This window comes from Armigeres subalbatus, chromosome 3 (assembly GCF_024139115.2).
Source record: "Armigeres subalbatus isolate Guangzhou_Male chromosome 3, GZ_Asu_2, whole genome shotgun sequence".
Lineage (NCBI taxonomy): Eukaryota > Metazoa > Arthropoda > Insecta > Diptera > Culicidae > Armigeres > Armigeres subalbatus.
The window spans coordinates 194,653,171-194,680,886 of NC_085141.1; the positions used below are offsets into that span (position 1 = coordinate 194,653,171).

The 27,716-nt window shown below is 38.8% G+C and overlaps 1 protein-coding gene across 4 annotated transcripts in view; it reads right to left on the reverse strand.

Annotated features, from left to right (window-relative positions):
- LOC134224403 (GAS2-like protein pickled eggs) overlaps positions 1-27,716 on the reverse strand; it is a 166,384-nt gene that overhangs the window by 96,622 nt on the left and 42,046 nt on the right. The gene's annotated exons all lie outside the window — the stretch shown is intronic.

Consider the following 27,716-nt stretch of genomic DNA (forward strand, 5'->3'; position numbering starts at 1 on the left):
CCAGATTAATGGTTGGCTTCATGTGTATCGCCTCTAACTGAGTCTGCCATGTGAGATCTTGACTGTAACAAGTTTAGTAAAAAAGCGACTAACAGCCAGGCGGTCGTAATTTTGCCCTTTATGTCTTCTAAGCAGATCGGGAAACAAAAGACTGTCATAATTCATTGCTTTGTACCAGTGCGGACTAGTATGATCATGCGTAATTTACATTCACTTTTCACGATCGCCGGTTTGGCCAATGTAGGATCGTGGAACGTTGCATGCTTATTTTGGTAGAAAACAATGGTAATTGGCGACTTTTTATTTATCAGTGACCAGTGACCAATATTATATATTAACTGTACAATATTTTGAGGTTGTTAAACTTCTCATGACAGTCAAGAAAATGAGAATAGTTTAGACACGTTGATTGATATTCACCACAAGAACAAATGATAGAAAAGAAGATATAGTTTCTAGTTTAGGAGTATTATCAATTCAGTAGAAAACCGAAATAGGCGATTAGCGAAGTTGGATTTTTCTCACAATCCGTACGCTAAACCTAACTTCGGAAGTGGTGCGCTGTTTTCATTCGGGATGCGCTATACTTCCGAAATTAGATTTAACGTATGGATTGTGAAAAAAATTCAACTTCGCTGGCGACTAATTCGGTTTTCTACTGAATTGATAAAACCAGCTTCCAACTTGCTCAAAGAACCCCGGGAGAACGCTTCCATACGAGAAAAACCGCTCCGAGAAACGAACTTGCGTCTTCGGATTTCACGCCTTTGATCGTGAGGGTCGCTCGAGACCCAGTTTTGCTTGACTGCACTTTGATGTAAATAATGAAACATACAGAGAGATACTAAATTATTAGCTCGTAAATTCACTAAATAATCATTTTAATGGGTTTGACTCCAAAACCCTGTCCTACCCTTACTTAAAACAAAAGACATATCCAACAGCAGATAAATTATTCCAAGCGTTGAAAATTATACTGATAACTGCCCAACCACTCGTTTGATCGCATGAAGCGCTATTATTATTCTAATCACTTTGCGCACACCTTTCCATTCACGGGAACATGGAATTCCATTTAACCCGCATGTCAATTATTCCACTCCGTACAAAGATATGTGATTGAATTATTATATGATTTAATAGGGTTTTTAAAATAACATTGTTGACCACCGCCGTAGCAGCACCAAGATTTGTTGATAATAATAGTGTTTAGCATCATTCAATTTGTACGCAAGACCATTCAAAGATTTCGGACTCATATGGTCGTAATCTTCGGTGGGTATGTGATGGAGAAATAAACAAAACAAACGAATGAGTAACAGACTGGTTCACAAATGCTATCATTATCTCCCGAGTATTGAGTTCACGTGTTCAAAAAAAGTAGAATAGTAGAATAAGGGAAGATCCATTAATTACGTAACGCAAAAATTGGGCATTTTCAACCCCCCCTCCCCCCTATGTCACACTTTTTGTATGAAATGTCTGAAAATTTTGTATGGATCGTCACACTTCGCTCAACCCCCCCTCCCCCTCTAAGCGTTACGTAATTTGTGGACGCTCCCTAATAGAAAAGTAGAATATATCTTTAAGGTGATTATACAATCAAGCCAAGTGGTGAATTTTAAATTCACCACGCGGTTTTCTACTCCTATTATCAAAAGTTCAAATCTAGCGTAATAATTTTCGTACAATGCTGAAATTGAAGTCGATTGTTTAGCATAAGTAAGCAAACGATCTACGAATGTTTCATCCCCATGGGCGTTGTGGTTCTCTCAATTCGTGCTCTTGAAAAAAAATTAGAAAAGCACGTGGTCTCCAAGATGGCCGATTAGTGGCTTTGTTGTATAACCACCTTAATCTACATTCATCTACTTTTCTATTCCAAAGATTAGGAAAAAATAAACAAAATTTATTCAGCTGCGAGGTGCGACTCATCTTCAAAATAAGAACTCCCTGATTTTTTCCAGCTTTTTTCCAGACTTTTCAATAAGTTTCCAGGGTTTTAAGAGTACGTTGAATGTACCCATAACATTTAAAAGCAGCTTTCACGGTTTTAGGGTCTAAATTGTGCAGATGGTTTTATTAGTTGTTGGAATAAGGTATATATATTGTTAACATGCTTTGATTCTAGAGCTTTGCGGCAATATGTTGATAAAGTTTGTACGTTGTTTAAAAGAATAGAAAATTGGACGATCGAAAAATTATGTTTCCCTTTTCCCTGCCGTTTTCAAAAATTATGTCTCCCTCTAATATCTTTTGGCCAAAAAATCCGATTTGAAGGGGAAATAAATTCTGCAAAGAATATGAATTGCCAAAACATTATTCAACAAATTCGATGAAAAGAAAACTATGATATGGAAATGCTAATATCATCTTCCAAACTTGGACGTACATGTTCATGATAGCATTAGAGGCGAAAGTATAGAATTGATAGTTCCGTTAGGATAAGGCAGGCATGAAGAATGTTTTTATAGAAGTCGATTTGAAAGCGAGCGGAGGGCAATATTTGTGATGGCACATATCACACGACCTTCCTTCTGCCAAGCTCCCGTATGAAGGGGGAGGGAAGAATATCAGTGTGGAAGCTGATATATCTCCACTGGCAAAAGGAAGGTGGTTTGACTTGCTCATATGCCATCGCGTGCGGAAGGATTTGCTATCGACGAGTACTGTCTCCAAATTTCTAATATGACATCAGCATTTAGTCGAATAGGATTTTTATTGCACAGTTCTGTTTTCTCATTGCGTATAAAACTGTTTGCTTATTTGGTGGAATGTTTTCACTTGTCATGAATTATTAAATACAATTACTTGGCATTCTAATGATATACGAATGATATACTCATGATATACAAATAAAGAAATGGTAACTTGGATTAGAAACCTCGCAGTTAATAACTGTGGAAGTGCTTAATGAACACAGCTACGAGAAGGCAATGTCCCAGTGGGGGATGTAATGCCAATGAAGAAGAAGAAGAAGTTTGTTTTATTTTATTCTTTTTAATATTATTTTTTTGCCCCTTTCACCGCCGGAAAAACACAATTTGAGACAAGTCATACAAAATAAGATGCAATAGTGGGTTCAAACTTTTTCTGAAAATTTCATCTTCCGATGAATAAAGCTTCAAATTTTTCAACATTTTTTCTTCATTCCGCGACGAGAGGAAGAATTTGAGTTTTTCCCAACACTGGTGACAATGAATCACAGGAGGAAACGTCTAAATTATTTCTAGATGAATTTTCTGGAGGAACTCTCGATGAAAATCACGGAAGTATTCCAAAAATAATTCCCAGAGGATTGCCGAGAACATTTCTGGAGGAATTTTTGAAGACATTTTAGAAGAAATGGGATTTAAAAAAAAACTCTCAAAGGATTCCCGAATCGATTCTTATTTCCAAACGCCTTCAGGAATTTCATAAAATCTACACAGATAAAAATATGTTGTGATTTTAAATGTATTTTCATGCACATATTTGGAGCATGCAAATAAACGTAACATTCAATCGATCTCACTATTCTTTTAAATCGAAATAAATTTAGATTGTGCTTGCTTGTAAAATTCAGTCAAATTTAATTGAATATCGAATGTTAATTCGTTTGATGGGATAAGCTGCAATTTTACACGTCGTTGAATTTTAAAAATTATTTGCTGTGTATATAATAAGTATGAGTTGAGATTTCCTACCTGACGATTTAACTCGCGAACGAGTTGACCGATTTGCTAGTTTTTTTTTTCCCTAATCGATTCGTTTTGGGAACCGCAAGGTTTGTATGTACAAAAAGTTTGTGAATTTAACGGGGAAATATAAAAAAAAACAATACTATTTTGGGTCAGCTGTTGAGGAAAACAAAACAAACGCACGAAAATTAATCTATAGTGCGGTGCTGCAAATAGTTCATTGTGACATTTTCAACACCCGGGCAAAGATAGGTTTCTTTCGCTAGTTATTAAATAGGCGAAAATCCGTTTCTTTTTCATATGCCCTATTTGTTCTTGCATTAGGACGTGTATTTTTCCTATGATAATTCCCGGATAATTCCAGGTTTTATAAAATTCAATGGTTCAAATTAAGGTTGTACATTCTTCTTGGTATTGTTATAAATTCTAATTTTATTTTTCTTCTTTATCTTAAGTTGATTAAGTTCAACACCGCTTAGTTCTATTTAGAATTATTAAAATCTCTTTAGAATTTTTATAAATTCTTTGTTGAACAGCATAAGTCAGGAAAGGGCAGCTGAGCCTACTCTCACCCAGTAGGCAAAGCTGGGTGGCAGGATTATGCAGCATGCTACAAGGTCAGACAAGGTTTTACGGGACGGAAAACAGCCTAGCCAGTAGCTCACTCGCTTTTGAGTCAGTGTCACCCGGCTCTATCTACTAAAGAGAGTAGAATGTCAGACTGGTAGCCTTCGCTTTCACAATATAAGGTACACCGGGGCAAGTTGAAACGGTTTTTTCAAAGTTGAACTTTGAAGTGCTGTAAAAAAATCACCCTTTGATAAATTTTTAATCCGTTTGCGGTGTTTGCTAGTTCGGGCCAAAGATTATACATAAAAAATAAGCAACCTTACCAAACTTTTTTATAAATATTTTGCATACTAAAATTATTTTTTTATATGCTTCGTTTCAACTTGCCCCACATATCGGGGTAAGTTGAAACACTGCGCCGTATACATACATAAACAAACTGTACCGTATCAAAAACAAAATATATGTACTCAAGATACACGAGGTTGTAAAGGTGACTATACTGCCAAGATTCTCATAAGAGTCACATGTATATTTTTGACGATCTTTGATTATCTTTCAGAAATTAGCTTAAAATTGTCTCCTTAAACCTTGATAAAATAGTAAGCTTTATTCTAGAAATTTGAAAATCAAATCCCACTTGTCTCATCTTGATATTTACTCGCATAAAAATCACATTCCAGATTTTGATACTCTATACTCTTTTCTTTGAACTATACGCTTGATTAATTCGGCTGTGGCTTCTTCATAAATTCACATTAATTAACCAGCTTGTCTCTCATAGACCCTCGATTGGAGAAAGGGAGGCTGGGGAAGTGAAAGGTGAAGTTAACGAAATGTTAACATGCTCTATGATTTATTTTTCGAGAGCCAGCGCTCACAGCGAGGCAAAACTAGACCGTGCAACTTAAACATGGCCCTTTTTTATTCTATTCTTCAGTGGAGATTGTAGGAGGGATGCATTCACGACGGAATGGGCAGAAATTCATTAAATTAATTTTCAGAGTTTTGGACCTTTCTATTGATTTTTGTTTTCCGAATATATCTACGGACCAAATTGAATTCTGGAAACTTTTGCAAGGGTGACGTTTTGAATCGTTGTTTCAACTTGCCCCGCATCACGTATTTCTATTTGCCCCGATGGGTTGAAAATGGGGAGCAATATCAAACTACCAAAATACAAAAATTAAAACGTATCTTCCATCGATTTTTCATAATCATTATGTTTATTCAACATTGAAAATTTGATTTGAAATTTGATGAAAAAACACTTCCAAACATCATTTTGGGACTTGTTTCATTGGCACGTCAAAAAGTTGGTTCGAATTTTGCAAAGGGCGAAAAATAAACAATGGCAGGGATTGCTTTTAGTAGCGGCAATCTTCCGGGAATGGCAGTCAGAAGTTGCGTTTAGGGGAGTAATTTGTTGAAAAAAATAATCAGGGCATTCGGTCATTGCTGATCTAAATTACAGCTTTCGTTTCAACTTACCCCGCATTTCAACTTGCCCCGGTGTACCTTATCTATTTCGTTTATTTGACAGGCTCAGGCGTGTATAACACTTGACGGAGCCGAGACTTTATGATATTTACAATCGATATCATCTTATTATCAATAGTTAGTAAGGGAAAAGGGACATAGACCAAGATACTCGTGGCGACTCAAGGTTAGATTGCGTAATTTCAGGACGGATGAGGTTGGGATTTAGGTTTGAGGTTTACAGCTGCTCATCCGGGTGTTTGACGTCATTAATGGTATAGCGTAGCGTCGTGCTCGAGTTGTGGATCGTCAGGGAGCATCTTCCGGATGGCCATAGCTTCGTGTTACACGGAACAATAAGACAAAGACAAGAAAAAAAACGCTTTCACAATATAACAATATCCATAAATTCTTATTAGAATGAATTTTATTTAAACTGAAATTTTTTATTAAAATAAAAAATCTTACCATCAGCATTAGCATTAGCATTCAGCAATTCGTACAATTTCGTAGGTGGTACAAGCCTGGACTATTGTATGATAGTAGCATCACTTTCATCCGTTACCACAGATATTGATTTAGGGCTAATTACTATTTCTTAGATGAAAGCAATGCACTCTCCAATAGTCGAGATTTGTCCTAGCCACGTCCTTGCGAATGCTGAGGAATGGGAAGGATGGTTAGTTGGACACTTACTTAAGAAAGATGCAGAGAACTCTACGACCTCTCATAGGTGCCACGGGAGGTTTTGGAATTGTTAGTGTGGAAGATTATAACTGGAACCCACGACCTCCTGTTTATAAGGCAGAAACGGTAGCCACTACTACTAATAAGAATTCAAGGAATTTACAAGAATTTTAAATTACTTTTAATTCATGTAAATTCCTTGAATTCTTATTAGAATTATAAACTCTATTTTTCAATCGAATACCATGCACTGCATTTGCGACAAGGATAACAGCCGATTCTTAAATTAGATCTTCAGGTTTTTAACCGAAAGCACAACAGGAATGATAAAATGAAATTTATCACCATGTCTTTTCTTCAAACATTTCGCTTTTTCTCAAACATTTGGCTGCAACGGATCGGTCTAACTCACACGCTCGATTCATTGAGAAAGATCAACGGCTTTCTGCATGGCGCATGTGATGCTCGCACTGGTGAGTAAGCTCGAACGCGGTTCTTCGGCCGTCCTCAGATGAATGATCTTTGCCCTGATGGAATGCTTGTTATTTTTGTTCCTACAGACATATGCACATATACACATATCAGTGGACATGTCTCTTGAGCCGTCACGTCTACACAATTTTGCATCATAATCGACGTTAAGCATCAAAACCTGAGCCTGTCCGGTGCAGCTATCGTGTCAAACCGTCATTAAATTTTTCGCAATCTAAAGCCGATTATTCAACGTTGTTTGTAGTTTTGATAGCAAAGTCGTGACCACCAAGAGCATCTTTAACGGATATGTATAATCGGACCACCACTGTGGACCTCAGTTTGTCGCAGAACTATGTGATTATACAGTGGGTCGATCATACAGAAATCGGAATTATTTAGCCAGAACAGTGATTTTTTTTGTTAATAATTACAGGATATTACATGCAGGGCCATAAACCGATATTATAACCTATTAATGGCAGGGATATCGGGTAGAGAAAATAGTCTTTTTTCTCTCTCTCGTACACTAAGTAATTCGTTTATTCGCTTCTATCCATTTACAAAAGCAATGAATTTAAAGGCTACAATTAATCCCACTATGGTCCATAGTCGTATCAAACAGCTGGAGGGCAAGGTTTCGCTCAACATTCCGTGGGCAGCACGTATTTTCATAGCTATGTTACCGATACAGCGGATGGATGCCAAGCAAAGCGAGAATTAGTTCGTTTCGATTTGATTTTTTTCAACCAACAATTGTGACAGACTTGTGGAGATTATATTTCAGATTAAAATTGAGTTCACCAAATCTTCCGTATGTTCGGTGAATCCGACTGTTAAAGTCCAGTGAAATCATGTTTTCGTTATTCAGAATATTCCAGTTGTTGATATATCTATTTAGCAAGAAAAGTAAATTCTCCTATCGTTATATAGTTTATGCATTGATGTATGCTAATCGATAGTTTCAATCTAATAACAGCGGCATGACTTTGAGTTGCTAATTTGCAACTTACACTCCGTCATTAACTTGTTAGATCATGCCGAAAGTGTAGCGAGGTGCAGTAGGCAAATTATTGGTGGTCAGAATAAGTTAGCTATACTCTCTATACTGTCACTCAATGAAACAAAACCTGTTTGTTGGTATCGTGAACTATCCTAACAAAACCGTGACTTTCGTGAATATTAGTAAAGCATTTAAATTTAAAGAGTTTAAATTTAAAATTTGAAATTTTCAGGGTAAGTTAAATATTTTTCAATGCGGTTTGCAATATTACATCAGGTGGAACATTTTCTTCATTAGCTAAAACTTGAGCACTGGCTGTTATTCCAGTATCCTGAACGGGAAAAACGATAATACATTATTTAAGCGGCTTCACGAGAAAAAGGAGAACTTAGTTCTTGACTTAGTTGGTGTTTCAGAGTATGATTGATTTTTTATGCACTAGTTGACCAGGCAGATATTGTCCTGCATAGTAGACGACAATTCGCGCCCACGCAAAATTCCCATACAAATATCAGCTTTAGTTTTTGATAAGTTAGAGCAAAAATGGTAACCAGGTTTAGTAGAAACTTCACAGTTGATAGCTTTGCAAGTTGATGGTAGTACTTAATGAATACTAAGCTGTCAGGGGCCATTGTACCAGTTGTAAGATACGATGCCAGGAAAAGAAGCAGAAGAAGGAACAACGCATCGGATCGCTGAGCTACGAACTGCCTTCTATTCTATTATATACAGTAAGAAAGAAAACGAAACGCTTATGCGGGATGACTTCTCGAATGATGCCAAATCAGATCTATGTAGGGTAAAATGCCCAATAGTGGACCCCCTAGTAGCGAAATTTTGCTCTTCCTGTCATAAGGAGTAGAAATTTTCGACATATTAATTCTGCTTGATATCTAACAACAAGCTCTGTATCCCCTCTTCACGATACATACATAAAACACCCAAATACACGACGTTATTCGTTGAAATTAACATTTTAAAATCTAACTGAATTCGCCCTATAGTAGACCCCCTGGGGGTCCATAATAGGAAATTGCTTCCCTATAGTCGACACTTCATTTCGGGGCGTTCTTCTTCCTTATTATGGACCCCCCAAAATATTCCTATAATGGACACTCTGGTGTTTATTTTTTATAGAATTGTAAAACATCATCTAATTTTACTTTTCCTAGCATTTCCAATGCATGTAATCAAATCATAGGACTGTAAGGTAGGTTCTCCCGATAGAATTTCATAGCAACATGTTGACATTGTGCTGTAATAATGCAAAAATGGCTGGAGGGTCCACTATTGATTGGGGGTCCACTATTGGGCACTTTACCCTATTTTATGTGCCCTACAAATATTGAGTTACACATTTCATTAGCTATCCCATATAATAAAACCAATAAATTCGTTTATAGCGACGAAAGCAATTTTAACTAACTCGCACCCAGCATTAGTATTTTGGAAACCAAATTGAATAAAAATAAACATATCCATCAGTGAAACAATATCCATGGCATGGAGAATAAACATGATCTAAAAATATGAGACAATCACAAACGAAAAGTGGAAAAAGCAGCCGAATGTAACAACTCAGTGCGACGAATTAACCGCTTCTTCTGGCAGCGATGACATGCTCTTGGTGGGGTTGTCGGTGGGCTGTTAGTAATTTGTTGATTCCCTCAAGATGAATATGGCAGCTGTGCTATGTAGACTGCAGATGCGAATGGAACCTTAGATGCACGCACCCGGATAGGCACACGCGTTCAATACATATTTGAATCATTTGTTTGAGAAACTGCATATATCCATATTTCACAATTTCGAGAAAACAACAAAAAACTGTTTTTGAACAATTTGGCACCGAATCTTTCGATTTCTTCGACACAGATCAATAGATTTTGGCAAAACTCAACATCCTGGGGCACTTCCAGTGCAACTAAGTGACTAAAAATGTTACATATGCAGTTTCTCAAACAAACGGTTCATTTATAATAAACTAACTGTAGCCTTGTCCGAAATTGCCAGTTTGATTTGCAGTTTTTGTTACAATCGGAAAATGATTAAACCAGTTTGACGACAGGATAGCTGTGTTTTGTTATTGGTACTCCATCGAGTATCGAGGAAAATTATATTGGGGAAAAAGTCATTTGTGGGGACATGTTATTTCCGGGAAACCATTATTGTCAAGGATTTCCTTATTTTTAGAGAAATTAGAACTGGTTTTTGAGGAATTGTACAATCTCAAAGAACCTCGCATGAAAAAGGAATTTGAATCATGCCCAACATCCAATATACCTAACATGTGTCGCAACTTTTGGCCGATGCATACCATGCACTTGAATAAACATTTTGATTTTTAAAGATTTAACAAGATTTTTTCGCAGAAATTTCATCAATGCATCTCAAAGATGATTAAAATTGGGTTCCGTTCCACTTTTTATTTCGAAATTGTTAATTTAAAATACCTACGATGCACGATCTACTCATATTATATTGAGCTAACAATACCCGAAATCAAATGTAAGATGGCGAAAACACGGCCAAAAACTTTTGCCTATATTTTTCGAAGGTGAACCCAAACGTGACGTAGACAAGTTCATTGATTTCATTTATTCAGACTAAGACCGAAGTGGCCTGTGCGGTATATAAGAGTCTTCTCCATTTTCGGAGGCGAGCCAGCCTGGGGCTGCAAGTCTCCTTAATAAAGCTAATAAAAAAAAAAAGTCTACTCCATTCGGCTCGGTCCATGGCTACACGTCGCCAACCACGCAGTCTACGGATGGTCCGCAAGTCATCTTCCACCTGATCGATCCACCTTGCCCGCTGTGCACCACGCCTTTTTATGTCCGTCGGATCGTTGTCGAGAACCATTTTCACCGGGTTACTGTCCGACATTCTGGCTACGTGCCCGGCCCACCGCAGTCGTCCGATTTTCGCGGTGTGAACGATGGATGGTTCTCCCAACAGCTGATGCAACTCGTTGTTCATTCGCCTCCTCCACGTACCGTCCGCCATCTGCACCCCACCATAGATGGTACGCAGCACTTTCCTTTCGAAAACTCCAAGTGCGCGTTGGTCCTCCACGAGCATCGTCCAGGTCTCGTGTCCGTAGAGGACTACCTGTCTAATAAGCGTTTTGTAGATTGTCAGTTTGGTACGGCGGCGAACTCTATTCGATCGGAGCATCTTGCGGAGTCCAAAGTGTGTACGATTTCCAGCCACTATGCGTCTCCGAATTTCGCTGCTGGTATCAAATACAGTACACAAATTCTTCTACCACCTCGATTTCGTCACCACCGATGCAAACTCGCGGTGGGTGGCTCACATTGTCTTCTCTTGAACCTCTTCCTATCATGTACTTCGTCTTCGACGTGTTGATGACTAGTCCGATCCGCTTGGCTTCCCTCTTCAGTATGATGTAGGCTTCCTCCATCTTCTCAAAGTTACGTGCCATAATATCTATGTCGTCGGCGAAGCCAAATAGTTGGACGGACTTTTTGAAAATCTTACCACTCGTGTTAATCCCTGCTCTTTGTATTACCTCTTCCAAAGCGATGTTGAATAGCAGACACGAAAGACCATCACCTTGCCGTAACCCTCTGCGGGTTTCGAAGGGACTCGAGAATGCCCCTGAAACTCGAACTACGCACATCACCCGATCCATCGTCGCTTTGATCAACCGTGCCAGTTTATCCGGAAATCCGTGTTCGTGCATTAGCTGCCATAGCTGGTCCCGATCGATTGTATCATATGCGGCTTTGAAGTCGATGAATAGATGATGTGTGGGGACGTTGTATTCGCGGCATTTATGCAGTACTTGGCGAATGGCGAACACCTGGTCCGTGGTAGAGCGTTCGCCCATAAAACCCACCTGGTACTGCCCCACGAACTCTCTTGCAATTGGTGCTAGTCGACGGCATAAAATTTGGGAGAGTATCTTGTAGGCGGTGTTCAGCAATGTGATTGCGCGGTAGTTGCTATAATCCAGCTTATCGCCCTTTTTGTAGATGGGACACACGACACCTTCCATCCACTCCTGCGGCAAAACTTCCTCCTCCCAAATCTTGTTAATGACCGGAGCCGGTAGAATCATGTCCTGCGTAGTGCTACCGCCACCTTTGGATCACCTCACGCTCGTTCGTAAGAAGGTTCCCGTTTACATATGTCCTTACACATATCAGGCTGTGGCACGTAGCCCTTACGTGAACGGTCCAACTTCTCATAGAACTTTCGTGTGTTATTAGCGCGGTACAGTTGCTCCGTCTCTTCACGGTCTCGATCTTCCTGCTGGCGCCTTTTCCTGTCGAGTTTTGTCTGTTCCGCGCCTGTTTATATCGTGCCTCGTTCGCCCTCGTGCGGTGTTGCAGCAATCTCGCCCATGCTGCATTCTTCTCTTCTACTAACTGCTCACATTCGCCGTCATACCAGTCGTTTCTCTGATCCGGGGGCACCGTGCCAAGTGTAGCGGTTGCGGTGCTACCAATGGCGGATCGAATATCTCTCCAGCCATCTTCAAGAGACGCTGCGCCTAGTTGCTCTTCCGTTGGGAGTGCCACTTTCAGCTGCTGCGCGTATTCTTGAGCTAGTCTACCGTCTTGTAGCCGCCCAATGTTATGCCGCGGCGTCCGACTTCGACGCGTGTTGTACACCGTCGAGAGTTTTGAGCGCAGGCATACTGCAACGAGGTAATGGTCGGATTCAATATTCGCACTGCGGTAAGTGCGGAAGTTCGTGATGTCGGAGAAGAATTTGCCGTCGATTAGAACGTGGTCGATTTGGTTTTCCGTTTCTTGGTTAGGTGATCTCCATGTGGCCTTGTGGATATTTTTGCGGGGAAAGAAGGTGCTTCAGACTACCATTCCGCGGGAGGCTGCGAAGTTTATGCATCGTTGGCTGTTGTCATTCGGAACAGCCTTTAATCCTCAGCTTGCACATCCTTGCGTTGATTGGCTGCCACCCAATCACGCGTTGGCGCATCTTACCCAGCACTATGAAGCCGGTTCCCAGCTCGTTGGTGGTGCCACAGCTTTGGTAGAAGGTAGCCACCCGATGCCCGCTTTTCCACACTTTCTGTCCTGTCCAGCAAATCTCCTCCAGCGCCACGACGTCGAAGTTGCGGGGATGTAATTCATCGAAGATCATTCTGTCGCAACCTGCGAAACCTAACGACTTGCAGCGACATTTTTCAAGCTTCCAATCGTTATCCTTTATTCGTCGCTTAGGTCTTTGCCGATTATGTTGAGTCGCATTTTCTCTTATATTGCTCGTAATTATTGCTTTTCCAGGCTGCTTATTGGGCCTGCACAAACCTTCTGTCTCGTCGACAAGTTCTTCTTCTTCTTCTTCTTCTTATTGGCATTACATCCCACACTGGGACAGAGCCGCCTCGCAGCTTAGTGTTCATTAAGCACTTCCACAGTTATTAACTGCGAGTTTTCTAAGCCAGGTTACCATTTTTGCATTCGTATATCATGAGGCTAGCACGATGACACTTTTATGCCCAGGGAAGTCGAGATAATTTCCAATCCGAAAATTGCCTAGACCGGCACCGGGAATCGAACCCAGTCCCCCTCGTTGACAAGTATATTGGGTAAAAATTGAAAAACATATCTGGATGCCTAGCTGCTCAAATCGTTAGAAAGGATAAAATTCGTTATATTCTCTAGCTAAAACTAATTAAAATTAGAAGTGCCTAATAATCACGGTGTGTTTGTCCGAAGAGGCTTATTTTCAAAAAATCAGTATCTCTTAAACACTCACTACACGAAAGTATAGGTTTTCCTCTTTCACGTAGGTGCATTTTTAAAATGTTCTATCGAGGGTCATTTTTCCATACATTTTTGGGAGTGTTAAATCGGCTATCCTTTGAGATTTCTAAAAAATTGTTCTAGATCCCCCGATAGAACATTTAAGTTTACTCACTATATGAAAGAGGAGAGCATATACTTTCACGTGGTGGGTGTTTCGGAGATACTGATTTTTGAAAAATAATGTTGCCCCATAGATACACCGTGTAATAGAATTGAGCGAATATAGTTGCCTTGAATCTTAATAGTCTAGTAAACGGAATTGCTAAATCTAGTTAGTACGGATGTGTGAATCTTGGTTAGTTCATGAAGTGCCGAATGTCACTAATGTAAATTTATTAACTTAAATGCTATTGACTTAGATACTACACCCAACCGGCGGTTGTTAGATTTTCTAACAATTCTGTATAAGAATCTACCAAAACCTGTTAGAATTTTTTCGGCTTTTCGGCCACATTGAGAGTTGACGTAAAGTCAATGTCAACTTCTCTCCACGAACAGCCTAGATAGCCGTGTGGTGTCGGCAGCTGGTTATCTGGCTAAGAATAACATTACGGATTGCCTGTTCCAGTGGTAAAAGTCCACCATACAGGTGACCCCTAATTCTCGGTGTGATGCGGCTTTATGCTTACCGTGCCTACGAATGAATGGTTAGGGGGGTCTAATAAGAACCTAACCGCAAACGGAGCCTGTGAAGCACCAGGACCCCTTCACAGTATTTTAGCCCTCGCTGCGCTAACCGGAGATATGGCGTAGTTGACTCTTTACTTCTCCGAGATAATCGGCTACTCTTATTCAACCTCATCGTGAGGTTAAATAAGAGTAGGGTTATGAATATGTGTTTTAATTAGTTTTCAACAAATTGTCACCTATATGGATTCGCATTATGCGTTTTTTACAATGTGCATTATGTATGTCACCTAGGGTATCTGTTCCTATATCAATAACAATAAGCCAATGCGCACATGAAATTTATTTCTCACCCCATAATCAAGAAACATGAGAATAATTATGCTCGGCTCACGTCATTTTTAATTGATAACAATTTGGTAACTTCAAAAATAAAATTTGTTATCACATTATAGAAGTATTTAGCTAAAAAACATCATCACTGCCATGCACCTATTTCAATAACATTCAAAAAAAAGTTAATCCTATGCCTGTACCTATATCAATAATACTGTTTCCAACATAAAATACGCACACTATTACTTGTGTGTATACGTAACGATATGATTACAATGATGCCGAATTCTTCAATGTTTTGTATTTGAGTTGAAATATAATTACAAAATTCCAGTTTTCGTAGTAGTTTTCCAACTTATCAGTTTAATTTTATGTTTGTCATGACTTATCTCTTCGATATACCTTGTTTTACAAACATAAGAGTTGAATTTCACAGTAAAAGTTCATTCAAGTATTTTTGAAATAAAAATCTAGGTCGGCAACCCTTGCCGATGCTGCAAGCCATGTAAATAGTTTGGAATACGGACAAGAATAATTTAGACGTTGTTCGAAATAAACCTATTTCAAACTATAGGAAATCGCGTTAGTTTTTCAAATATGATTATATTTATAGTGAAATTGTGATGTGCTCTATGTGTTGTGAAGTGTATTTTGAAAGGATTCATTCGTTTTAGCTTGAAATTGAGTGGAAAACAACGGCGTGAAATGAGATGAATCTGCTAGTAGCAATCGAGCAGTGCATCAAATCAACAGTTCAGAGGTAGGAAAATGAAAATGAAAGTGTTTTATAATTTTGTTTTTAATAATTTGAGTCTTGTGAACTAAAACATTACTCAAACGGAATTTTAAATAATATTCCAAACATTGGAGAAGGTGGTCTATTCATTATTGTGTACATACGATGTGAGAAATTGTAATCAAATTGATTTTTTATTTGGTTTATCGACGATTGAGATTAATATACGGGCTGTTATTAATATGGGAACAGATACCCTATATGGATTCGCATTATGCGTTTTTCACAATGTGCTTTGTGTATATTACCTATATGGATTCGCATTATGCGTTTTTTCACAGTGTACTCTGTGTTTCGTCTTTGACGTTCGGCTTCAGCTACTATTGTTTAATCTCAACTTGAGTTTGAATTAGGGTGGGATTATGAATGTTTTTTACTTAGTTTTTCAACAATTTTTCACCTATATGGATTCGCATTATGCGTTTTTTTACAATGTACTTTGTGTTTGTCACCTATATGGATTCGTATTATACGTTTTTCAAAGTGTAATCTGTGTTTCGTCTTTGATGTTTGGCTTCAGCTACTCTTGTTTAATCTCACCTTGAGGTTGAATAAGGGTGGGGTTATGAAAATTGTTTTTTTTTTACTTAGTGTTTTTCAACAAATTGTCACCTATATGGATTCGCATTGTGCGTTTTTTTTACAATGTACTTTGTGTATGTTACCTTTATGGATTCGCATTATGCGTTTTTCACAGTGTACTCTGTGTCTAGTCCTTGACGTTCGTCTTTGGCTACTCTTGTTCAATCTCAACGTGAGGTTAAATAAGAGTGGGGTTATGGATATGTATTTTACTTAGTTTCAGACAAATTGTCACCTATATGGATTCACTTTATGCGTTTTTTTACAATGTACTTTGTGTATGTTACCTATATGGATTCGCATTATTCGTTTTTCACAGTGTACTCTGTGTCTAGTCCTTGACGTTCGGCTTCGGCTACTCTTGTTTAATCTCAACGTGAGGTTAAATAAGAGTGGGGTTATGGATATGTGTTTTACTTAGTTTTCAACAAATTGTCACCTATATGGATTCGCATTATGCGTTTTTCACAGTGTACTCTGTGTCTCGTCCTTAACGTTCGGCTTCGGTTACTCTTGTTCAATCTCAACGTGAGGTTAAATAAGAGTGGGGTTATGAATATGAATATTTTTTACTTAGTTTTCAACAAATTGTCACCTATATGGATTCGCATTATGCATTTTTTTTACAATGTACTTTGTGTATGTTACCTATATGGATTCGCATTATGCGTTTTTCACAGTGCACTCTGTGTTTCGTCTTTGACGTTCGTCCATTGTTACGTCCTCTGTGTTTTTGTGACACCTCTCTTTAGTCCCTAGCTGAATGCGTCTACATAATTGGCTTTCCTATAAATGGTTCCATTCTCCTTTCCAACTTCACTTCCTCTTCCTTTCCCCTTTTCACTTCCTTTTGCTTCAGGTAAATGATGAGAAAGGCCAGTGAAGGCGATGGCACAAATCTCCCAAATTGAGGGGAACGTGCCTCCTGAGCCGACGTTCTGATACCTGATCTCTAAAACACTCACTACACGAAAGTATAGGTTTTCCTCTTTCACGTAGGTGCATTTTTAAAATGTTCTATCGAGGGTCATTTTTCCATACATTTTTGGGAGGGTTAAATCGGCTATCATTTGAGATTTCTATGGAGTTTGCACCGAAAATAGTAAAAAAATAAAAATTGTTCTAGATCCCGTGATAGAACATTTTAGTTTAGTCACTATACGAAAGAGGAGAGCAGATACTTTACACCGTGTAATAGAATTGAGCGAATATAGTTGTCTTGATTCTTAATAGTCTAGTAAACGGAATTGCTAAATCTAGTTAGTACGGATGTGTGAATCTTGGTTAGTACATGAAGTGCCGAATGTAACTAATGTAAATTTATTAACTTAAATGCTATTTACTTAGATACTACACCCAACCGGCGGTTGTTAGATTTTCTAACAATTCTGTATAAGAATCTACCAAAACCTGTATAAGAACTGGCATATGCGAATTTGCTAGATTCTTATACAAATATTGTATAAGAATCTAATAATATTGTTATATTATTATAGCTTATTAGCTTTTAGCTTTAGTTATAGCTTTTCTTACATTTTTTGTATAAGAATCTAACAATTTCGCATATGCCCAATTCTTATACAGGTGTTGGTAGAATCTTATATAGAATTGTTAGAAAATCTAACAACTGCCGGTTGGGTGTAGTTTAAACCAACGGAAACATGCAATAATTACTAACTACAAGCTAAAGAGACACTGAAAGCTGTAGGTAAGATGCATATACACTTTTGTGAATTAATCTAACCTATAGTTTGAACTTCTAGCAATTCCATCACGGATAGACAATCTAAACAGAAGAGGAATAAGTAAACACACTAAACGTAAAATTTTCTTCCATATGAGTTCCATTACAGTTGTATCATATTATGTGATAATATTCTGTCATATGTATACAAATAATTGTTAATGGTCCTACCCTATTTTTTAACGCCTTCATTGTCGGGAACGTCGTCATCGTTACAAATACACGTTAAGAAATTGGAAAACCTGTGTTTTTCTATGCAAGTCGCAACACTATGCCTTTACACCATTCACACACCTTCTGCTTTTCCAATGACCGTCCGACCCTTTCTATGATCTTCTGCTAAGGATAGATAATATGTCCCAATTTCGGTGGAAATTGGTCAAGGGGTTCAGAAGTTAAACTGAATTATTTCTAAACAATAGCCAGCCTCAAAAACCTCCCGCATGCCAAATGACCCTCCCAGCCTCTGTAATCGTTTCCTTAGGATACCGAATACGTGTTCTAAATTTGATTGTAATCGACTCATGAGTTCAAAAGTTATTCAAAACTGTTCGTTTCATAAATATGTCCCCCCTTTCGTCTCTGACCTTCTCGCGCAGTCTAATATCGCCTATATGTGTTTCGTATCGAGAATATGTGTTCAAAATTTGTTGAAAATTGTTCAGTGGGATCAGGAGTTACACCGAGTTGATCGATACCTAAACAATACACTTTCCCCACACCCTCCCACAACTATGGTGGTTAGTCTCCTTAGGATGAAGAATATGTGTAACAAATTTGATGAGACTCGGTCAAGGAGTTCAGATATAAAACTGAATTGATCGTTTTCTAAAAAATGCACCTCCCCCCTTTTTAAAAGATCACACCAACCCCTTAAATATTTCTAACTGGTTTATTTAAGAAAATTTACCTACGTATTCATTGACTCAGAATGAGATTCCGAGTAAACGTAAATAGAAGAATCTATCTCATTTTTTGAGATTTGTGCTGACGTGAAAACTGTATCACACACACAAAAACTCGACGCGAAACTGGACACAACACTCCAACTCACTATTGGACCAAGTCCTGTAGATGGGCAGCATCGAGTCCGAAACAGGTTGTCAAAAAGGTGAATTTTGAAAATCCTCACATGATCGTCAGAATTCGAACGAATGTAAAGTCAGTGCGGATTTAAGCATGTTTTATGTCGGGCAAATTTCAAGTAAGTCAGCCAATGTCGGGTAAGGAAGTAAGGTATCGGTTTTGTAAATTCATATGTCTAGCAGAACGGTAAATGTTGAGCATTGAGCAGCCTTTGGGAAGGGCTGTGGGTACTTTGGTCGTATGCTGGCAGGGAAAATTTGAAGATGCTGTGAATCTTGTATGGATCATTCTGGAGCAACACCAAGAACCTTTTACTACGTAAAAGGTTTCGATTGGCTGAATGTGAGGGACGTGAAGAAAACATTAATACAAATAACAATTGTTAATTGTAGAATCAAATCTCAACCGGAACTATTCGACGGAAATGGGACACTAAACCCTACTCAGTGCAATGAATCCGGGTATATATTTAATATAAATATAGATGGAAATTGGAACAAGAAGCAGCATTTTGCCGGCATTTATATCTAGCACACTTGGCACAATGTGCGTTGGTTTGCATAAAATGATCACTGCAGTCACTTTTTATCACGCGCACTGTATCCATACAATCGCACGGTCGGTCGGAATAAATTCTACCCACATAAATATAACAAGTAGCAGTCAGTTGCGGGACAAACGCATAGCATGTAAATACGCCATTAAACCCTAGGAATTAGTATGATGCATTTTCTGTCGGAACCACTGCCGAGCTAACGAACGCTGCCCGCATAGAGTGACATCTATTTTTATCAGCCACATTATGCTGAGCGATACCGAATAGGTGGGCCCCACCGAATTACGCAATGAATGACTTTTCCGCATCCTCCTTAATTCAGATTGAATTTAAAAGTAGCAACGGCGACGGCGGCGATTCCCGAGAATAGTGGAACGTAATAGTGCAGTAGCATAATGACCGCCGGTCGTAAGGTTTTACATTGCATACGTGTTGAACTCATTCACTTGTCGAGATGCTGAAGGAATCTTCAATTGAGTACGGTTCAGTACTCATTTAACAGATCATGTTATTTTGGGAGTCGGTGGCGTTCACCGTACTTTACGTTTGATATATCTACGCGGTGCTCTTGATAATATTAATATGGTAGGGCAATTTTCCACTTATTCAGCGAATAAAAAATTGCCTATTGTTGCACACCCCATATGCAATGAACAAGTTATACAATAGTAGGTGCAACTTGTCCTTGCAATAATAAAAAAATACCCTATATGGGATGGCAACTGTGTTGAGGGCTGTATTTAGTAAGTTTACTAATGCACATCTCAACATTCCGAAAGAACCCAATGTCGAGTTAGAGATAAAATATAATAAAATGATAGAGGAAATCGCCTTTCTTAAAAAGATGGAGACGACATATTTGAAAAAATGCTGCGGAACTCAGGTCGTTCGACTGTAAATCTCGCGGTAAGACGCGCAGCTACAAGGCAAGACCATGCTGAGGGTGGCTGGGTTCGATTTCCGGTGCCGGTCTAGAAAATTTTCGTATTTGAAATTGTCTCGACATCCCTGGGCATAAAAGTATCATCGTGGTAGCCTCAGGATTTACGAATGCAAAAATGGTAGCCTGGCTTAGAAACCTCGCAGTTAATAACTGTGGAAGTGCTTGGAACACTAAGCTGCGAGGCGGCTCTGTCCCAGTGTGGGGATGTAATGCCAATAAGCAGAAGAAGAACCCCTTCCAGATTTAAAGTATCGTAATCCGGGGTAACTTAGATCACCAGGGTAGCATTGATCAATTTGGCCATTTTCAAGAAATGAATAAAATATTATTTCCTGTTATAAAATCAACATTAATTTTTGAACTCACAGAAAGCTCCCAAAAAAGCACTAAAAATACAATAACAAAAATAATTAAGCTTGTACCAATAATTGTGTGATAAGTAATCTTATTTTCTTGGATGATCCACAATTTTTGTTTCTCGAAACAATCGATGCACATCGCCTCAGTATAAAGGATTCCAACTATAATTGCCTCGAGGTAGACGCTTGCTTTTGTAACGGTTTACAGACGCTTGCTTTATAGATATTACAAAGTGAAAGTTTTACCATTTTCTTCATAACTTTTTGAATAAATGGCCGGTAGCTATAAAATTCAATGTAACTTGTAACGAGAACATCGGATAAGGATTACTACACACATATACATACGTACACAAACATACACACACAGCACATATACATTTGCGCAGTTCTTTTAGCTGAGTCGATTGGTTAAACACCATCGGTCTCCGAGTCTCCGAGAGTTATCTTTTATCGTAATTTAGTTTAGTTAGTTCTTCTATTGTTTCATATACATCAACTCGCTTTTTTTCTCAATATAATGTTCAATAGATAAATGATCGAAACCCCAAATTGAGAAATCGAAAAACTTGACAAAAAATATTTTTAAAACATGTTTAAAATTATCAAATAATCAAGAACATCAGCTTTATGCGTTTGACATACAAAAGTACTCGTTTTAAAAATTTGAATTTCACTTATGAAGGAAATATTTACAAAACAATAAAAAAAATGATTATCCCCGAATTACAGTAGCCGGGCAATCAGTGGAGAATACTATTCAGTGGCGTCGCGTAACCTCACTTTTTACCTGTGCGTTTTACCTATACCTTTTGATATTTTGACAGCCCAAATGGAAAATAAAATTATCAGAGTCGTTTAACCCTCAAACTGCCGGGACGAATCTTGACAACTTAAAACAGCTCGTTCTCGGTCAATTTTCTACTAAAATGCAAGCGGTTTCAACTGTGATCAAGGGGAATAGCAGTTCCAGCATGTAGATGGGTAAAATGGCCAGGATGACCCCCCCTCTTTAAGAGGGGGGAGTTTTGAAGTGTGGCATAAGTCATTTTTTGAGCAAATGTTTAGTATTTTGAAACTTTTAACGTCATAACAGGTATTTTAGTATAAGTAAATAATGGTCAATATGAATGGTTGACAACAATGGCCAAATAGACAAAAATTGACCTCCGGATAACCTCCTAATAGGTTCCGGAAACCCGGAATATCCGGTATAAAAGGCCAGCATAGAATCACCGAACATATCGGTCTACCGACAACTCATACTTATCAGAATCTCATAGGTAACTTAGAAAACGCCATAGTTTCTTGGTAGGGTGAAACTGGCCATGCAATGGCCACGAAACAGGTTCCGGAAACCCGGAATTTCCGGTAAAAAATGGCCAACATAAAACAACAAAACAAATTAGGCTTCCGACACCTCAAACTTCTCAGAATCTCATAAGTAACTTAGAAAACGTCATACTTTTTCAGTAGGGTAGAACTAGCCATGCAATGGTCACGGAACAGGTTCCGGAAACCCGAAATTTCCGGTACAAAAGGCCAAGATAAAACTACATAACAAATTAGGCTTCCAATACCTCAAACTTATCAGAATCTCATGAGTATTTCAAAAATGCCTTAGTTTCTTGGTAGGGAAAAACTGGCCATGCAATGGCCACGGAACAGGTTTCGGAAACCCGGAATTTCCGCTAAAAAATGGCCAACATAAAACTACAAAACAAATTAGGCTTCCGACACCTTAAACTTTTCATAATCTCATAAGTAACTTAGAAAACGTCATAGTGTTTCAGTAGGGTAGAACTGGCCATGCAATGACCACGGAACAGGTTCCGGAAAACCGGAATTTCCAGTACAAAAGGCCAAGATAAAACTACATAACAAATTTGGCTTCCAATACCTCAAACTTCTCAGAATCTCATGAGTAATTTAGAAAATGCCTTAGTTTCTTGGAAGGGTAAAACTGGCCATGCAATGACCATGGAACAGGTTCCGGAAAACCCGGAATTTCCGGTACAAAAGGCCAAGATAAAACTACATAACAAATTAGGCTTCCAATACCTCAAACTTGATCTCATGAGTATTTCAAAAATGCCTTAGTTTCTTGGTAGGGAAAAACTGGCCATGCAATGGCCACGGAACAGGTTCCGGAAACCCGGAATTTCCGGTAAAAAATGACCAACATAAAACTACAAAACAAATTAGGATTCCGACACCTCAAATTTCTCAGAATCTCATAAGTAACTTAGAAAACCCATAGTTTTTCAGTAGGGTAAAACTGGCCGTGCGATGGCCGTATGTAACAGGTTCGGAAACCCGGAATTTCCGGAACAAAAGGCCGACATAAAACTACCCTCTCAAAATCTCATGAGTAATCTAGAAAACGCCTTAGTTTCTTGGTAGGGTAAAACTGGCCGTGCGATGACCATGGAACAGGTTTCGGAAATCCAGAATTTCCGTTAAAAAATGGCAAACATAAAACTACAAAATAAATTAGGCTTCCGACACCTGAATTAAAATTTTAAAATATTTGAAACTGGCTGACTTTTTTTTTTCAATTGACTTATCGCTTGACTGATTATTCCCTCAAATTGAAGTTCTTACTACTGACGCTAAATTATAAATGAACCTTCTTTCTTCTTCTTCTTCGTTTATCCTAGGCTAACATGATGATATTTTTATGCTCAAAGAAGTCGAGACAATTTCCAATCCGAAAATAGTCTAGACCGGCACCGGGAATCGAGCCCAGCCACCCTCAGCATGGTCTTGCTTTGTAGCCGTGCATCTTGCCGCACCGCTAAGGAGTGCCCCAATGAACCAAAAACGCTAAAAATGCTGGTGCTCGGATTAGATGAATGAATTGACAATTAGGTAACATATTTTTTTTCAAGGTTTCTTTTTACCCTCAAATTGCCGGGATGTATCTTGACAATTTGAAACAGCTCGTTCTCGGTCAATTTTCTACTAAATAAAATGCAAGCGGTTGCAATTGTGGTCAAGGGGAATAGTAGTTCCAGGAAGTAGATGGGTAAAATGCTCAGGATGACTCTCCCTCTTTTAGAGGGGGAGTTTTGAATTGTCATTTTTAGAGCAAATGTTTAGTATTCTGAAATCATCATCATAACGGATGTTTTAGTATAAGTAATTGATGGTCAATGTGAATGGTCGACATCAATAGCCAAATAGATATAAATTGACCTCCGGATGATCACTGAACAGGTTCCGGAAACCCGAAATATCCGGTATAAAAGGCCAACATAGAATCACGGAATATATCGGTCTTCCAACACCTCAAACTTCTCTGAATCGCACAAGTAACTTAGAAAACGCCATAGTTCCTTGGTAGGGTAAAACTGGCCATTTGATGGCCGTGGGACAGGTTCCAGAAACCCGGGATTTCCGGTAAAAAAAAAAACAATACAAAACAAATCAGGCTTCCGACACCTCAAATTTCTCAGATTCTCATGAGTAATCTAGAAAACGTCTAAGTTTTTTAGAAGGGCCACGGTATAGGTTCCGGAGACCCGATATTCCCGGTACAAAAGGCAAACGTTGAATTACAAAACAAATCAGTCTTCCGATACCTTAAGCTTCTCAAAATCTCATGAGTAACTAAGAAAATGCCATAGTTTTTAGCATTGTTTTTTGTTAGGGTAGAACTGGCCATGGGATGACCATGGAAAATGTTTCGGAAACCCGGAATCATCGGTAAAAAAGGCCAACATAAAACTACAATACAAATAAGTCTTCTGACACCTCAAACTTCTCAGAACATCTTAAGTAATCCAGAATACGTCTTAGTTCCTTGGTAGAGTAAAACTGGCCAAGTGATGACAACGGAATAGATTCGAGAAGCCCGTAACAAGCAGTACAAAAAGCCATCATTGAACCATGAAATTAAGCGGTCTTCCGGCACTTTAAACTTCTCAGAATCTCATGAGTAATTTTGAAAACGCCATAGTTTCATGATAGGTTTTGGGAACCCAAAATATCCGATACAAAAGGCCACGGGCTATCGAAATGGGCTTTTCAGGGACTCCGAATCTTGTGTTGTGGCTATAAAATTGCCAGTAAAAGAGCAATTTGGCGTTTTCTGGATAACTCTCAGAAGTTCAAGGTGTCGGAAGACTGATTTATACAGATGTTATATGTAGGTCTTTTTCACTGGAAATCTTGGATTTCTGGAACCTGTTCCGTGGCCATTTGAGGTCGATAGACTTATTTTGTAGTTCTATGTAGGCTTTTTCCTGTAACGTTGGACAGATCACTGTTACTTAGTGTCTTACAAAGTAAGATCTACCAAACCGAGCCCTAGCTAAATCCATTTTTCGAGCAAGGGCTATAAGTTGTTTGAGTTAAGAATTACGCTATCAATAGCAGTATCTGAAGTATAACTAGCTTAACTTTTCACTGCAGATGAAGGAGATTCTCATTGCAGGACAAATGTTTTAGATGCAAATGGTTTTGTACATATAGCTAAATCCCAGGTGTGGTGTTCTACTGGTGATATTGTAGAAGCAAGACGAAGAGGTGGCTAGGGCTCCGATACTTGGTCGAATAACAGTATTACTGTTCTGTATTCTCAAGAAAGGATTGAATTCTTATTGAGAAGGGGCGCACATTCAATGAGATTGCTCTCTGTAAAGGGTCCAAATAGGCTATCATGATCCTCTTGAGAGAAAAAAACAAGAACTATATCGAAACCGATACTGCATTGCTTATCAATAGTATTGGAGTAATTGGAGATGCACCTATACATTAAGAATACGGGGAATGCTGCGATAGATCTAATAGCTGGTCAAAGTGGTACATCCGAACATAAAAATGTTTGAAAAGTGATTTATTTTGTAGTTCTACGTTGGTCTTTAGTACCGGAGAAGTAAGGTGTAAGGTAAGATAAGGGTCCAAGTCTTATTGGTCCAAGGTCCAGGTCCAAGTTTTATTGTTCTATGTTGGCCTTTTGTACCGTGAATTCCGGGCTCCCAGAACCTGTTTCGTGATCATCACATGCCCAGTTTTACGCTACCAAAAAAACTATGGCGTTATCTGGATTACTAATAAGATTCTGAGAGGATTGAGGTGTCGAAATACCGATAAATTTCGTGATTCTATGCTGCCTTTTGAATTGGAATTTCCTGGTTTCCAGAACTTGTTCCGTGGCATGACCAGTTTTACCCTATCAAGAAACTAAGGCATTTTCTAAATTACTCATGAGATTCTGAGAAGTTTGAGGCGTCGGAAATCTAATAGGTTTTGTACTTTTAGGTTGGCCATTTTTTACCGGAAATTCCGGGTTTCCGGAACCTGGCCACCACACGGCCAGTTTTACCCTAACAAAAAACTAAAGCGTTTTCTAAATTACTCATGAGATTCTGAGAAGTTTGAAGTGTCTGAAGCCTAATTTGTTTTGTATGTGTGCCATTTTTTACCGGAAATTCCGGGTTTCCGGAACCTTTTCCATGGCCATCGCACGGCCAGTTTTACCCTACCAAGAAACTAAGGCGTTTTCCAGATTACTCATGAGATTCTGAGAAGTTTGAAGTGTCTGAAGCATTATTTGTTATGTAATTTTATGTCGGCCTTGTGTACGGAAATTCCGGGTTTCCGGAACCTGTTCCGTGCCCATCGCATGGCCAGTTCTACCCTACTGAAAAACTTTGGCGTTTTATTAGTAACATATGAGATTCTAAGAAGTTTGAGGTGTCGGAAGCCTAATTTGTTTTGTAGTTTCATGTGGGCCATTTTTTACCGGAAATTCCGGGTTTTCGGAACCTGTTCCATGGTCATCGCACCGCCAGTTTTACCCTACAAAGAAACTAAGGCGTTTTCTGGGTAAGTCATCAGATTCTAAGAGGATTGAGGTTTCGTAAGACAAGTTTGTTATGTAGGTTTATGTTTGCCTTTTGTGCCAGAAATTTCGGGTATCCGGAACCTGTTCCGTGGCCATCGCATGGCCAGTTTTACCCTATCAAGAAACTAAGGCATTTTCTAAATTACTCATGAGATTCTGAGAAGTTTGAGGTATTGGAAGCCTAATTTGATATGTAGTTTTATCTTGGCCTTTTGTACCGGAAATTTCGGGTTTCCGGAACCTGTTCCGTGGCCATTGCATGGCTAGTTCTACCCTACTGAAAAAGTATGACGTTTTCTAAGTTACTTATGAGATTCTGAGAAGTTTGAGGTGTCGGAAGCCTAATTTGTTTTGTTGTTTTATGTTGGCCATTTTTTACCGGAAATTCCGGGTTTCCGGAACCTGTTTCGTGGCCATTCCATGGCCAGTTTAACCGTACCAAGAAACTATGGCGTTTTCTAAGTTACCTATGAGATTCTGATAAGTTTGAGTTGTCGGTAGACCGATATGTTCGGTGATTCTATGCTGGCCTTTTATACTGGATATTCCGGGTTTCCGGAACCTATTAGGAGGTCATCCGGAGGTAAATTTTTGTCTATTTGGCCATTGTTGTCAACCATTCATATTGACCATTATTTACTTATACTAAAATACCTGTTATGACGTTAAAAGTTTCAAAATACTAAACATTTGCTCAAAAAATGACTTATGCCACACTTCAAAACTCCCCCCTCTTGAAGAGGGGGGGGGTCATCCTGGCCATTTTACCCATCTACATGCTGGAACTGCTATTCCCCTTGATCACAGTTGAAACCGCTTGCATTTTAGTAGAAAATTGACCGAGAACGAGCTGTTTTAAGTTGTCAAGATTCGTCCCGGCAGTTTGAGGGTTAAACTAATCAACATCTAGTTATTCTATGCATTTCCGCAGACCAATTCCTTAAATTTAAGTCCAGTGCACAGGTAGATTGAGGTTAAGGAAACGCCACTGATACTATTAGATAGTAAGAAAAATATTTAGTTTTATTTGCATTTATAAGCTGAGAGCTGTTCATATCTAGTCTCAGGTATTTAGCTTATTCAAAGAATAATGTGCAATTCGGATTAGGTCCAATGGTTCTTCCATCCGTACAGAAAATAGGGGTTAT